We start from the raw sequence: 12,032 nt of genomic DNA, 5'->3' as shown, positions 1-12,032 counted from the left end.
GCACCTTATTCTAAGATCGGGCACCCCCGGAGTGCGGAGAGAAGGTGCCCCAGGCAGGCGTGCATGCCCACCTGGGTTTGGGAGGAGGTGGGGAGGCCATGCTGCTGGGGCGTCATGGGGAGCCACGGGCTTGGACAGGCTTGCTTGAGAGGGTGGGTGCAAAAGGGGTGACAGGGCTGGATCCTGAGGAAGCTTGGCCTGCATGTGGCTTCCTGGAAGCAGGTGACAAGGTGCTGGGGCCAGAAGCCAACACACAGAGCCCCAGCTGGGAAACCAGCCACCCGAGATCCGAACCCAGCTCTGCTGTTTCCTCCAGGTCAAGGGAAGCTTGCTTCCTCCCACCCCCTCGCTACTGAGAAGGGGGCATTGTATCAGGGTTCCCGAAACACATCTGTGGGGCTTTAGGCACTCCGTGGACCTCTTCCAAGGGCCACGGGAGCAAGGAGGGAGGGGACCCCATTTGCCAACCGAGTCACTTGGGATTTGGGTATGTTTCATTTGCTCAGCCCTGTTCTCCGTAGGGCTTTGAACAAAGTGATTGTGTGGCCAACCAAAGTTTGAAACTACAGTGAAGAGATGATATTTGAGGGAGACTTTGATTCTCATCTCCTGCAAAGACATTGTCTTTTAAAAAGGCGACGTAGGTCGTAAGGACCGGGTACTCTCTACAAACCACCTACCTCTTTTCCGTTTCTGATCGCTGACCAGAGCTTGCGCCGCTGGAACCCCTTCTCATATTTATCCACTTCCCTTCCTCAGGAACTATCTGTCTCATAACTCACACGGTGGGATCCCTGCCTGGGACAGAAGAAACTCCAAGAGATGTAAATTAAGGAGAATGAATAGTGAACGCAACACATGGATGCATATGCTTGCAAGGTTTGGAATTGGCCGGGAGCCTCCACTTTTTTTTAAACTGTCCACCTGAAAAGAATTTTCTCTGATGACAAATGTGGCACATGTCAGCTCCCGGAGCAAGGCGAAGGGAGAGCGGTGCAGCATCACAGCCTGCCCTCTTCCTGCCCTCAGGGCCTCCAGTCTGTGGGCTCAGCCCCCCGCTCTGCTCAGCTACTTGGGAGACTCATTTGCAGAGCACACGTATTTGGGTCAGCCCCGCGGGTTTCTGCACAAAGACACTCCCTTCTTCAGCACAGCCCACCTCCACCCGGGGGGCTGAACCAGAGCTGGGGAGGGGGGCACTCTGCAGAGAGCAGCGGGGCCATAGTGACCCACGAGGGAGCTGGGGCCTGCTTCTTCTACCGACAGGCTCAGACTTGCTCTTACCTAGGAGCTATTTCTATCTGACCAGACTTTCAAAATGGGATGGACTAATGGTCATAGTTCATTTTCGAAATTGCAGGCCTTCCCTATTAATTCAAAGTAGCCTTGCCTGCCTGGGGTGGGGCAGGGGGGCACCCAGTGAATGTTTGTGCACTGAGTCCATGGATGAATGGATGCATGTGGGAAAACACCTGCCTCCTTGACCCCAAGATAGTTTCTTAAGATCAAGACACCCTAGCGACGGTCCAGTCCGGCGACTATGGGCCTGGCGTTTGAGGCAGGGGCTATCTTGTAACGCCCATGCTCCCTGCAACCTGTAGGACCTTGGGCAGCCTCTGCTGCCTCTACTTAAATGTCCTTCCCTCTGGGATCTCTGTGGGAAGGAAAAGAGTGGGGTCATCTAAGACACCCAGCGTGGCGCCCAGGAGATGCTCAAGGCTTACTTACAACAGTGATAATTCTTGCTATCACTCTGTGTTCTTTAAAAGGTCACTTTGTTTCTTTGATGCGAGTCTTCCTAGCTCTTCCCAGCATCAAGAATTTCCATTTGTGTCGAAAACCTTTGAGCAACCCATGCCTCAAAGCAGGACCCTTGCAGCCCGGGCTTAGTGATTATCTAGTAGCTGGTAATAATTGGTCACAGACATCCATCCTAGGGGGTTGATTAACTGGGAATCAGCTGAGCATTTTGTATTTCTTTACTGTAAGGCTTTTTGGAGGTAATTCCATCCATCATTAGAAAGGCAAATTTGGCCGTCCCCCAAGAACCTCTGCCAAAACCATCGTTTCCATCAGGAGACTTTGTGTGAGGCTGCACTGCTGTCTCCGGGGGGGGGGGGGGGATGGGACGAAGCCCCTCTGTAGGTCTCAACTTGAGGCGAGGACCCACTCGCACGCGTGCATGTGTGTGTGCGGGTGTGAATGCGCGTGATCTCGGGTCTTCACAACAGTCGAGGTGCCTTTTTTGTAATGTGCCTTTTTCGTCCCTGTGTTTAGAAGCACAGTTCAGTTGTATTCCAGAAACTTCTTCCTTCTGAGCGGGAGACCCCTGTTGGAGAAGAGGGAAATGCTCTCACTGCTAGGCTGTGCTCCTCACGGGGATGCCTTTCTCCCCAGGAAACCCCAGACTCTTTCTCTTTAAAACACCCACTTTTCTCCTGATGCCTGGGTCTGTGTCTTTAAGACAATAATTGCTGAATTGAAATTTGAGACTGTTATCTTAATAACCAATTACTCAAATAACTTTGAAATTGGCTTAAATTGGCTCGTCATGCTACATTTACCTGAATCTTTTTATGGGAAAGTTAGGAACAAGAAAAAAAAAAATCTTGGCGGTCTCATTTGTTTGGTATTGCTGAAGGGCCTTATTTGCAACAAGCAAGTGGCGCTGGGTCGCCTTGGGCAGGACCCCTGCTTCCTACATGGGAGTCGGCCCCGGTGGGTTCCTCTTGGAGCTCTGTCCACCCCACGCCACGGCCCCTGTGTGTTCTCGTGGCCCCCTCTAAGCCAGGACACAGTTAACTGTGAGAGAGTGGATATTTACGGGTGTCCTACTCATTAAATACATTTTCTGCTTCTTTGCAAAAGATTTAAATTTTGTGGATTTTTTTTTCCTTTTGGAAAGTAATAGATGGGGTTATGTAGCTTTAATTTTCTCCCTTCCAACGGTTATGAAACCTTAAAGGTGAGAGTCACAATCTTTAAACTAAAGGAATTCACCATTTATTAGTGGCTTGAACAGAGGAGGACGAGTGGCTGGAAGCAGTGTACTTGGATTTTATATATAGCTATAAACCCAGTAATAGAATATTACATCTTTTTCTCTAATATAGTCTTATATGCCCTCATTTTTCTCATAGTCTAAACTAAAGTAATGGGAGTTCATAATGCTCTGCACGATCATACTGCCTTTTTCTGCACTGTTAAAAATCTTGCCTCTGCAAACATGTTACTGATTATAAGTAATTCTGTGACAAGGCAAGGCGAAAGGGAATGAGAAAAAAATCAGGCACCAACCTTCTGAACAGCCTAAGGACCAACCCTCTTTGAATGATTCCCCTGACCAACCCCCCCTTGATACCTGAAGTCCCCCCTTTTATACCTGAAGTCCTCCCCCCCTTGATACCTGAAGCTCGATGGAAATTTAGAGCCACCCCCCCTCCCCCAGTCACAGATGAGCTTGTCCCCAACCTGGGTCTGAGGTTTTAACTTTGCCTCTTCCACCCTGACTAAAGAGAGGTTGGGATATTCACAACTGAAGTCACAACATAAATGTGCTTTTATTGGAAGGCACTGGAAGAAAGGAAGGAAAAGAACAAGGTTGATTTCCAGGCTTGATGTGCATCTCCAAGCGTGATAAAACCAATGACTCTCTCGACATGTCGCTGTTCTCCGGGGAAGGAGCTCTCAGAGCAGTGGGGTGCAGCAGGGAGCCGAGAATCGGGACATCCCGTGACCCGGGAGCTCAGGGCTGGGTTCCTGTGACTTTATTATTTATTTATTTATTTATTTATTTATTTATTTATTTATTTATTTTATTTGAAAGATTTTATTTATTTACTTATGAGAGACACAGAGAGAGAGGCAGAGACACAGGCAGAGGGAGAAGCAGGCTCCCTGTGGGGAGCCCGATGTGGGACTCGATCCCGGGTCTCCAGGATCACACTCCGGGCTGCAGGCCGCGCTAAACTGCTGGGCCACCACTTTAGAAGCCACTAGCCAGATGCACCAGGTAGCAGGCCCGGGGATTTCTGGCTGCTGGTGTCCTCGTCGGGGACACAAGTGGCTACACGAAGACCTTTTGTCTAGTGTCCCCGCTGAGAGCTGTGGGACAAATGTTGGAAGGGGAGGCTGTGGGCAGAGCTGTGACCCTGAAATGGAGGCCCGTTACCTGAGTGATCCTGCTGAGGCGCTCGACTGCCTGGACTTAGTTTCTTACCTCTGTGGCAAAAAAAAAAAAAAAAAAAAAAAAAAAAAAAGATGACGTTTCCCACCTCCCCTTGTGTGTTTGGGAGGATGAAATGAGAAAAGTATGAAATGGAGTTTGAAAATTGTAAAGCGCTCTATATGAACATGAAATATTAGAGCTCTCATGATGCAACAAGATTTTCAACCTCATAATTTACCCCGAACTCCGGGAGGAAGTCACCTTGTCATAAAAACATCTTGGAATGGTGATCCATTATTTTCCTATACCGGGAGAAAATTCTGAGAGGTTTCCAAAAGAACGAGATTATAAAACTGTAAAAGAATCTAAGTTCAAAAGCCCTTGGAAACTGCTGGACTGAGCCTTCATAATTTAAACAATTCTGCCAAAGTTTTTCTTTCTCATGGAATAAAAATGTTTTTTTGACAAACCAGATAATGTGTCATAAAAAGCTCAGGCGGGATCCAGAAAGCACGGAGCCGAGCCTTGTCCCACTTTGGCTGTTCCCTTTTGGACGCCGGGCCGGGTTTCCAGGATGCTGGGGGCCGCAGGGAGTGCGTGCGAGCAAGCCAGGCCTCTTCCCGGCCTTCCCTGAAGCCTTCCTCGTTTCCCCGGCTCTCCCTCCTCAGCTCCCCTCCCGCCGCTTCCTCTTCTCCAGCTGATGTCACAGTTGTCCCAGGACCTCATCCAGAAGGGGCTTTCCTGCTCCCTCGGCAGCCCCGTCTCTTCCTGCGCAGAGCCTGGCTGGCCCGTGCCACCTGCACACCCACCTCTTGATGGCCTTGGCCACCGGACGGTCAGGGTTGAGAGCTGGGGAGGAACGCAGCTTAGGGTTCTGGAGACTAACGGGATACAGGAGAACAAGAGCCTTCTCTAGGTTGTAATTATTGTGGCAATGCCGCAGTGACTGTAGATTTGCAAGAGAACACATTTTTTTTTTCCCTTGGAATCATTTTAATATAAGAAACAGGTTTCCAATTTAATCTATAATCCAAAAGGAGAAACCGAAGATGCTGTATGATGCCATGGAGGACACTTCCAAAGGATTTAGGCAAAAACAGTATTTAGTTTAAATATATTGTAATTTTTTTTTCCTATCCACAGGACAATGATTTGAACTGCGTGCTCGTACTTATTAAAGTACAAACCTTTTGTAGTTTTTGCCCTGGATTCGACTAGGGAAAGTCAATTAAGAGCCACGAAAGCCTCCAAGGTCGGTTGTAAGAACCCCGAGTGGCCGCCGAAAACTCTGCTGGAAAAGTGATATTATATCAAGAGGGATTTTCAAGGGGGAAACGACCGGAGATGAGTCACATTTGATGGCTGGGAAGAGATAAGTAAGCTTATCTGGCTTCCCGATGTGTAGAGATGGAGCTGGCCCCACAGCCCACAAGCAGCAGAGCGGGCCTTGGGAAGCCCAGAGCCAGCGTGGCTTCCAGGACCAGGACCAGGCCCAGCAGGTGGCAGTGCCAGCGGCCGACCCTCCACAGCCCCACAGGGAGGCTCGTCTGAAGGCTGGGAGCTGAAGGGGTGCTGGGGGGGAGGCAGCACAGTCTCTTGCACCCGTACCTGTGGTCCGCCGATCCCAGAGAGTTCCTGCTGGTTTTAAGAATGCGGGTTCCGAAGAAAAATAACCCTGCAGTTTTATTTGTGTCCATCCCACAAACCTGAGCTGCAAGAATGATTAGGAACTTACAGCAGCCCCCCTGGCATTCTGAAAGTTTGCACATGTCACAAGGATAGCGTTCGTCTAGATACTATTCCCTTTGGGTACTTCGGTCCCCCCGTGTCATTTTATGTCACATGGTATCGCTTCTCTTGGTCTCACTCACACTCGTGTTGTACGATTGTGTTGTAGTCTAATCATCTTGAAGGAGTGAATCAACGGTTCAAGCATTCCACTGAAATCCCAAACTTTGTGATTAAAAAAACACTCTTCAGAACCTCAGCTTCCAAGCTGAAGGAAGCAGGAGAGGATTCCAGCGGCAGTTCTGCTGGAGCGCTTGTACCTCCGGCCACAAAAGTAACAGCAAAGGAAGAGGGATGTGCCCCCGCCACCGTTTGCTCCTACGTGGCTTTGCCGCACGCTGCGTGGTCCAAAAGGCAGCCTGTGTGAAAAGGATGCTTCCAGAACGCATGCACAGGAGCAGTGACCCTGCTCTCCAGGTGGTTGGAGCCACCTCGAGCAGAATATGCAAGAGACGTGTGCATGGCCGGCACGATATTCAAGACTGTTTATCCTGGCAAATCGATGCTACTGGAGAGGAGATTTTTAATTTGGCCAGTATTTATTTGGTAAATCGTGATCGAATTGAAAAGCATGCTCTGGGGTGAGACTTCTGAACACCTTGCCCCTGATGCCAATTCAGACCCCGCTTCGTCACGAGAGGTGGCGACAGTCTGCACTCACCCAAGGGGCGAGTCACTGGTGCCACGTGCACTCACTCATGCTTCGAGGGGAGACCACACAAAGTGAAGCTTTTTCACACGAAATACTCTGAAGGGTGAGGGTAAAGGGCTATAGGATGAGATCACAGCATGCCTGCGTGAACTTGACAATGCCTGCAGAGCCATTTGGAGAAGCAGGATCCAGGAGCATGTGTCAGCAAAATATTAGGTTTCTTGAATCGCCTGAACCTGGCCTTCTAAACCAGGCAAAAGAAATGGTTCTATGGTATCAAGAATCATCCAAAACTACATCCAAATCCGAAACAGAGTATAGTTTGTGAGTTTTTTTTTTTTTCCAGAGCCAAATGCTACCAAATAATAGATTAAGAATCCGTTCACTATTATCTCCCAAACTGAAAGATAACTTCACCTTCCAACCGTGGAGTAAAACAGCCACATCGAAGGCAACTAACTGGCAAAGCAACTCTGGTCTTGAGTGAGAAATCTCTTCAAAAATTCTGGGCCAAAAAAAAAAAAAAAAAAAAAAAAAAAAAAAAAAAAAAAAAAAAAAAAAAAAAAAAAAAAAAAAAAATTCTGGGCCACATTCAGACCAAATGTCCAGACCCCCAAATCTGATAATCACAATAATACATGGTGTACAATTAGGATATTCTAACTTGGCAGTTCTGGGGTTGGGGGGAACAAAAGAGAGTGAGAAATATCCTGCTTTAGGCTTACACTCTCCACGCTGAGTGAGGAGTGTCTTCATAAAGGATTACGGACGCGAGGATTACTCTTACTGATCCAAAACAATTATTTTAACTGTTAATGTCTTTAAATGCTGTGTTCAAATGAATGGATCAGAACAGAGATTGGAAGGTGGGAAATGATGAAGAAAGAGAGGAAGCTGCCAGACGCATCTTGTACCATGTGGTTAAATCTAAATGAGTGATGGGGGATTGTCTGGAGACGCATGAGCTTCTTGAAACAGAAGAGACATAGTGCAAAGAAAATTCTAATAATAATCTCGAAATAAAGTAATAAATTACCCAGCAAACCTAGGAGCCAGTGGGAGCTGTGAAAGGGGGAAATAAGTCTTTCCCAGGGCCTCATCTGGGGAGGAGAGGGTAGAGGAAGCAATCGAAGGGTCACAGAAGAAATGGAGGAATAGAATATCTTTGGGGGAAGGATGTAGAATTTGTTTTCACATCGTTTTAGAGAAATATTTGTCTGGCGATGGTTTCCAAAGAAGGGGAGGATTCTCAGCCAGTCTCAGCAGGAAGCAGAGGGCATACTCAAAAGGGGAACTTTGAGAAATGTCCGATAAGGGACAAGCAGGGATATTGCGGTGCCCCAGGGAGCGGTAACTCCCAAGCAGCAACCGGGTCCGGACGTGAGGGACGAGGGAACCGGGTTAGCAGGACACAGAGCCAAACACGGACCTGGGAGAACAGAGTCTCCAACGTATGGAGGGAGCTTCCTGGCCGGAGCTGAGGTCTTTCCTCAAAGGACTCAAACTGCCTTTGGGCAGCTGCAGGTGGAAAGTGTGGAGCCCATGCGCTGAGGATACACACTCTCCTCTCCGATTTCCAGTTTCCAGCCATTGCCCTCCTTGCCCAGAGCTCACCAGGAGCCCCGGAGCAAAGAAGTGGGGTGCAGCTGTGGTCCAGCCAGTTCAGCCCCCAGACGCAGGGCACAGGGATGGAGACAGGCTGGGGGCAAGTGCAAGATGCCCGGCACAGAAGGTGACCAGTAGTGAGATACAAATGCAGAGCAATGTCCAAATTATCAGCTGGAGCAGGGATGGCCAGTAACTTGATCAAAGCAGCACAAATAAAGGAAGAAAAAGAAACAACAATGTAAATGTGCATTTGCACATGCTTATATACATGCATATATATGGGTATGTATATATGTCTTGAAACGGAAGAAATAGTGCAAAGGAAATTCCAGTAATAATCTCGAAATAAAGTAATAATGTATTTCTATAAATATACATTTATTTACATATGCAATAAATCCAAGTCATGCTACAGAAGATGCCAATAAATGGAATTCTCTCCCCTGAATGTACGAAAAGCCCTGTCTTACGGGGTCAGCCCGCTGCCGCCGAGCCTCCGCTTTGGTGCTTCTGTCTCCCCCCAGCCTGTGGTCTTCTCAAGAGTGCTTTCACTTTTTGCCAAAACTATCACAGAGCCCGGCACACGGCTGTTTTGAAGGTGCATTTGGATGAAATGCCCATCTCCTTGCAGCTCCGGCTGCAGAGAGGAGCCCCCCGACCTCCGGTCATCAGCGCAGAGAACTCGGGTACCCCCCCCCACACACACACATTTTACGAATTCTGGCACTTTTCCGAAGAGAATCCTCTCGAGACCGGTGTTTCTATATGGTCAGGAAGGAAGTAGATGAACAAGAGTTTGCAACAGAGTTTGCTCGACTATGAGGCTTTCCTGGAATCTGACGCATTACAAATCCTGTGAGAAGAAACAAAATTCCTTTTCTTTGTAAGTAATGCGGTTCCGCTCACCACCCCTCACGCATTGATTAGTAGCTAAATTACCCGGCCAGTTTTAAGCTAATTCAGTCCCAGTGGTTTAAAGGAGCTCCTTAGGGGAGTTCACGGGGCCCTGGAGAAGAAGGGTCAATCTCCCCAAGGCTGCCCTCCCGTCCTCCGTCCTCCTCTCCCCTCCACTCAGGGTCTGCAGGGGGGTGTGATGCAGAGGATTCGCGGCCGTCACCACCACCCAGAGGCCCGTGTGGCCTGCGGAACACCATGGCCGTCCCCGTGACTCGCCTGAGTCTGCTGGTGTGGCCTCACTTGGCTCCTGCTGGTGCTGAGCAGGTCCTGGCCCCAGGGCTTGCCCTGCTTTGTCCCAGAACAGGAGCCCTTTCTGCAACAGACTGATCCTTATTTATTCCCCCCAGTTCAAACGTGGAGACTCCATCCCCAGTGGGTTGGCATGAGTAGTTGAGATCCTTGGGAGGCGATACGGTCGTGAGGGTGGAGGTCTCATGAATGGGATTAGTGCCCTTATCAAAGAGAAAGGCTCCAGTGACTTCCACCATGTAAGGACACAGTGAGAGGACAGGTGCCCGTGAACCCGGAAGGGGTCCTCACTAGACACCAAATCTGCCGGCATCTAGACCTTGGACTTTCCAGCTCTAGAACCGTGAGACATGCATTTCTGTTTGATAAGCCACCCAGTCTGTGCTATTTTTGCTCTAGTAGCTTAAACCAAGCAAGATCCCTCCCTCCAGTGAGGCCCCTGAGCTTCTCAGTGATTAAGACAGAGACGTTCCCGAGGCGCTTTTGCTGCCTCGTCTCCCATCTGACCCTCAGGACTGGCAAGAGGCAAGGTTTCCTTCTGCTCTCCTTTTGATGCATCGCCTCCCATCGGAGATGGGCGACACCGACAGGTGCAGGTGGCCACCGCCCTCCACTCAGGCGCAGTCCCTCACGCTCAGTTTGGATAGGCTGCTAGGGGGTAGCGGAAAGCTCTGGTGGACACCCTGACCCCACGGTTGTCCTGCGGGCAGAGCTCTTGCCTGGAGGCCTCATCCTCACCTGCATGCCCGGACCTGGAAATGACCAGCTCTGCTTCTCCACCACCCCTCGCCCCCATGACAGATTGCAATGACCACCAGGCAGGAGGGTACACTAGGCAACAAGGACAAAAGACATAAAAGAAACAGATGTGACTAGTTGCCATCTGCCCTCTTACAGCTGGGTTTGGAGGCACGTGGCCTCCCCTGACATCGCTTTCTGCCTCGCCCAGTAACGGTTTGCGGGCAGGTGTTGGGCGTATCCCCGTCGGCGAGTGGAGGCTGGGGGCCGGGCTGAGGCTGTCCTGGGTTAATTCCACCGTCCTCACTTTCCGGGCCCCGAGTTCCTGGGAGCAGTGCCTCAGAGGTTGACTTGAAACTGGGGGTAAATAGCTTTCATATCGCGGCAGAGAGCTCAGGATGCACGACTGCGGACGCCGAGCAACACATTCTCTAAACAAGGGCTGCCTGCATTCCGCTGCAGGGATTCGGGACGCAGACAGTTGAGAATTTCAAATGGTGATATTCTAGGGAAAAAAAAAAAAAACAAAAAAAAACTCAACAACAACAAGGATACTTGCTGTGTGTTAATTTGTAAGCAATGAACACAAGATTCTGTTGTCGGTTCAAAAAAGAAAGAAAGGAGGGATCCCTGGGTGGCGCAGCGGTTTAGCGCCTGCCTTTGGCCCAGGGCGCGATCCTGGAGACCCGGGATTGAATCCCACATCGGGCTTCCGGTGCATGGAGCCTGCTTCTCCCTCTGCCTGTGTCTCTGCCTCTCTCTCTCTCTGTGACTATCATAAATAAATAAAAATTAAAAAAAATTTAAAAAAAAAGAAAGAAAGGAAAGGAAAAAAAAAAAAAACCAGGGTGAAGGTTTGCGGTGGAAGGAGGGGGTTTCTATCTCCAAAACTCAGAGTGGTGGCTAATAAGGAGGGGGACGTGGCATGTGGTGAATGTCAAGCAGCTCCCACTTGCCATGGGCTTTGATCTGTGCCGTGGCTTCGGTTTTGTTTTCTTTGTAAGCAAAAGGCCTCTACTCCCTGGTCCTCTGCAGTACCCTCCATTGCTGCAAGAGGCATAATTGGCTCTTCACAGCACTGTCAGCATCATAGACATTAGCATTAAGTGACACAACATGGTATAAATAATGCCGATGCCCGTGTCCACAGCAGATTAGCTCTATTAACCTTTGCGTCGAGCTAGAAGCGCGGGCACGATGTGTCCAACACAGTCAGTGATGTTCCCTTTCACGGACGCAGACTCAAAGCACCTGTGTTTAATTTTTATCCAGAGCACCGTTTTCATTTCTGAGCTGCAAAACTTCCGTGCTCCTGGCCCCTACGATGTCAAAAATGCACAGTGGCAGATTGGCATATTGAGCTATTAATAATTTGCTATATGTGTTACAGATGTTGCATAAATGAGTGGTGTTCTATCACTATTTCTTGACATTGGGGCCCTTGGGGTGGCAGGCTAAGACCCAGATCTGTCTACAACCTGCCTGTTCTGGAAAGAAAGGGGAAAAAAAAGTGGCCCCTTTGAGCAGAATCACATTCCAGCTCGCAGAGCCAATTTTTCAGATGTTCTCTCTATCCTGTTCCTTGTTCCTCCACTCAGACCTCATCTGGCCACGATGAAAAATGATGTGATGCAATTTTTTATTCCGCGCTTGACACTCCTAGGGAAGGCAATGTGGTTCATTGATTCCAAACTCCAAAAAGGTCAAAAATGGGGAACACAATTTTTGGAAACAGCCCAGGAAAAACTTTCAAGCCCCGGAAAACAAAACTGCTAATTGTTAGCTCTTCTGCTGCTATTAAGCTTCAGAGGAGCTCCGGGCCTGTTTCACGCGTATGTACTTTTGCATTAAAACATTATTGAGCCACCAGGT

The sequence above is a fragment of the Canis lupus genome, chromosome 28, assembly GCF_003254725.2.
Source record: "Canis lupus dingo isolate Sandy chromosome 28, ASM325472v2, whole genome shotgun sequence".
In the NCBI taxonomy this organism is placed as follows: domain Eukaryota; kingdom Metazoa; phylum Chordata; class Mammalia; order Carnivora; family Canidae; genus Canis; species Canis lupus.
This window is presented reverse-complemented; position numbering follows the sequence as displayed.